The following is a 4,182-nucleotide window of genomic DNA, read 5'->3' as shown; positions in this document are numbered from 1 at the left end:
ACTGACGCACTTTGCTGTACAGCAGAAACTAACACAACATTGTAAAGCAACTATAGTCTAATAAAAAAAAAAAGAAACAAGTGAATTCTTGACAATCTTTTTTCATGTTTTTGTTCCTTCTAAAAGTTTTGAAATTTGTTCTTGTTTGTTATGTATAGCAGTTTCTACACACATAGTCAGAGCTTATGCTACAGCCCCTTTTAAACATTTTAAGAAAGGCTTCTATAAACCAGTAGAATGCTCACCAAACTGCACAGAAAATAGAACATTTCTTTAAAAAATTAGAATATTTTAAGAAATACAATTATGTATAGCATAAACCCTAATTTTGTAAAAAAAAATCAGGCACTTAGAAATGTTATCTTTTTAAAAAGTACTTTTGTTCGTTGACAGTTTTTTCTTTTATTAATGTTTAAACAAATTATTTACATTTTTAAGCCTCTCTGTGGCCTGAAACATCTTTTTGCTTTTATAGTGGTTCTAGAGAAATATTCTTTAGCACTTTTCAGAAATAAAATGAATAAGTGAAACACATCCTAGAAACTGATATAATTCGATTTTAAATTTATTTCAGATTTGACGAAACTCAGCTATTTATTTTCAGTTTGAAATCACATTGTCAGGAGACTAGGCCCGTGGACATGGCCTTCTCCTACTTTCTCATCTTAGACCCACGGTGTCCTGCTCTCTTCTCAGACTTAGAAAGAATCAGGAACTCAGACTTCTGTTAAAATGACCACAGTGTACTTTATTTAATGATTTTGGTACCTTGTGTTGCAATAAAATTAAAAAAAAAATCTACAAAATCCAAATATATAAAATTTCAAGTTTTCTTCTTTTTTGAAAGTTTTACAAGAAAATTCATGTAACCAAGGAAATCTGTTCATTATGAAGCACTATTTCCACTTCGTTTCATCACAAATTGCAACTTACTTAACAGACCAAAATAAAGATGGTACTGCAGTACATCAAATACTCCACACACTGTGCTTTCAACTACAGCTGGTGGAGACCGTGTCCGGAGACAGTGGCCTCCAGCCAATAAAGACACTCTTACGATCCGAACGCCAAAGGAATGTTTGGATACATGGAATTTGAATATATATATTTACAGGAAGGAAAAAAAATTAATAACTAGTTTAATTCTTCATTTCAAATAAAATTCCAAATACATTTGTACAGTGTTTACAAAGTAAAAGCACAAGAACTGCCAAGGTTATCATTCAGGTCCAGGCAATGAGCTTGTACTGGGGGCGGGGCGGGGAACGTCGACTCCATTCCCTAAACACACGCACGGGGTCTCTGAGATCTTACTTCTGTATTGGTCAAGGGAGAGGGAAGCACAGGAATGGTCATTTCCCACACTTGGAAGGTCATGCAGAGAGTTGACAACAGGGCACCGAGAAATGATGGACCATTCTCATCAGTTGGCTGTTCACCTCCCACCTGGTACATTTTCTTTCCAGAGATAGATAGATTTAAAACAAAAACAACGGGAAAATTGAGCTGGGAAAGGAGCACAGAATGTTTAAGGAAAATTAAGCAAATATAGAGCAGCTTCTCTTGGTGTTGAATGGAAACAAGGATTTCACCCGCACTCTTAGAAACAAACAAAATAAAGTACCACCTCTTGAGGCTGGGTTGCTTACGTCATATACGAATTTTTTGAAAATTGCTTTGCACCAAGTATCCTCTTGGAATTTTAAATGAAAAAACTTATTGGTTACAAAGTGCATAATTTCATGTTTCAAAATAAAACAGTAGCTGAGGTAGTTAGATGTGAAACTTATTTACTTAAAATAACTGGAGGATGAAGAACAAATGTCAGTAGCAAAAATCCTTGCTTGTTTGGAAGCGGGTTTCCATTGTGCAATGGTTTAACGCTGACCTAAATGCTTCTACTTTCCTACTGGATATTATTAATGAAACCAAAATATTAGTGGTCGTAGTATATGTTTCCAATTTGCTTGGTAGGATGTCAGTACAGATGAAGTCTATATCCCCAGTAATTTTATAATTCATGCTTTCCCTATTTCTGCGAAGCTATAACATAGCAGGACATTATCGTTACTAGAAATTTTGATCTAAACTGTAAAAAGCATTTAGTAGGAACAAAGAAAAATCAATAGGAAGGATGATTTCACTCTTATACTTTTATGACGTTTTTGTCTTTAGCCCTAAATTCAAAGTATTATTTGGTTTCAAAGGGGGAGGAAATGTCTGGCTTATTGGCTGCCCTCCTTGTTCTGAGAATGGGAAAGCCTATTTGCATATCCATCATCTTATCTCTCTCCAGGTCACTGAGCTCTCTCTTAACTAAGAAGAAATGCAGGAGTGATCTGGCAGAGGCAAAATTCTCACGCAACATCCCCTCTTCCAGCCTAAAGAGAGGATTCAGGTGGGACATTCAATAAGCATTTGACCGAAAACTTCTTTTTTTACCTGTATCTGGTACCATCTAGATATGAAAGGAGTTTTGTGATAATAACATGCCAAGGATAAGAATGGATATAAACAAGTTGGGAGACATTCCTTTTGAGCAAAACAGAATTTTCCATGTGTTTTCTTCTCTTTGTTTACGGGATAGAATGTTAACCGGAAGTAGCCACGAAAGTTGACAGCTACATTTAAAAAGCATCATATATATGAAGAGGACATAATGACTGGTCCACAGCAGTATAATCAGGTTTATCTTTGCCAGAAACTAGTTTTTCTAAAAGAGTCTCATTTTCAGGGAGGACGCTGGAGAGTTTCATGTGGGGCTGGGAAATCTTAAAAAGAGTGAAATGTGTGGGGCATTCAAATCCCCTTTTCCCCAGTGATTCGGTATACAGCTTATATCTAAAAACATCTTGTCTCCATTTGTTTTTAAGTCTAGAATTTAGATTCTACCATTTTGAAGAATGGTCAGCTCTAACCCCTTTGGATACTATTTGTACCCTTGTGGTGAAATCTCCCAATGATTTATTCTGCCCACTTACCTCCTTTCCTCCCAGCCCATCCACCTGGAAAGCTGCCTCACCCCATCTTATTTCCAGATCCTTGCACCAAGGCCAGTCAACCTCAGTTTTCTTGTGCAAAAACAAAGGAAAGACATAGATATTTACCTTCATAGCAACAAGGATATTCCACCGCACTTTTGGTTGAAAGGTTTTGATGCTAGGAACTGGAAAAAAATTAAAAAGCCAGAGAAATCCAAATTATTTTGACTCACTTCCTATAATCATATTTTTAGTCTAAAAACCCCACAAAACCAAAACCAAAAGAACAACAACACCACCAAAGTGATACTTAAGTCTGATGTGGCAACATAATTTTTTAAAAATGGGTCAGATAACTGCCTAGGTTAAATTCATGCTTCAGAAAGCTTAATACCATGCTTTAGAAATGTTTAACCAGTCTGAAATTTTAAGCCTTGGATGTACCACTGGCAACAAGATTTTAGAATCCAGAAGAGATTCTGCTGAATACGTATGTTATGTCAGCTCCAGGCACAACATGATTTTAAACCCACTTATCTGGTGAACCTTCTGAAACCCTATTTCATATTTTTAAGAGCATGCATTTTTTTTTTTTGCAAAGGAATATGGTTATTAAATAAGGGCACAATGATAATATTTATGTACAACAACTTTCCCTCATGAAGTCACATCATTAAAACATTTTCTGCATTGTTAGTATTGTTTCATGCGTATATTCCCATAAATAACATTTTACAACATTGCCTCCCTGACTCAAAACTGGCAAATCATATTACTTAGCACTAGCTCTTCTCAGGACTAAATATTTAAGAGAAAACACGTTACTTTGGCAGAAAGTTGCACAGGACGTTCTCTGCGGTGGTTTCCCCACCATCTCCTCTGTTCTGGAAAGTACTCACGTCTGTGTACGTGTAAGAATAGATGTGTATCCATGTACAGCTGAAGCCCTTTTGTAAACAAACACTTCTCTGAAATATTTAAAATATATTTATAATCTGAAAATAAATCAACTCAAGAGTTCAGGAAGAAATAAGGCTTTAGATTCTTTTATTGGGTTGTAAAGGGAGACATGTGTCCTCTTAGGGATGAGAAAGAATCTCATTGCAAACAACACAAAATCTAATCTCAATAATATCTATTAAAATTTTCCCTCCTGGGGCTTCCCTGGTGGCGCAGTGGTTGAGAGTCCGCCTGCCGATGC

This window comes from Lipotes vexillifer, unplaced genomic scaffold, assembly GCF_000442215.2.
Source record: "Lipotes vexillifer unplaced genomic scaffold, Lipotes_vexillifer_v1.1 scaffold69, whole genome shotgun sequence".
NCBI classification, from domain to species: domain Eukaryota; kingdom Metazoa; phylum Chordata; class Mammalia; order Artiodactyla; family Lipotidae; genus Lipotes; species Lipotes vexillifer.
Note: the sequence above shows the minus strand (reverse complement) of the source record.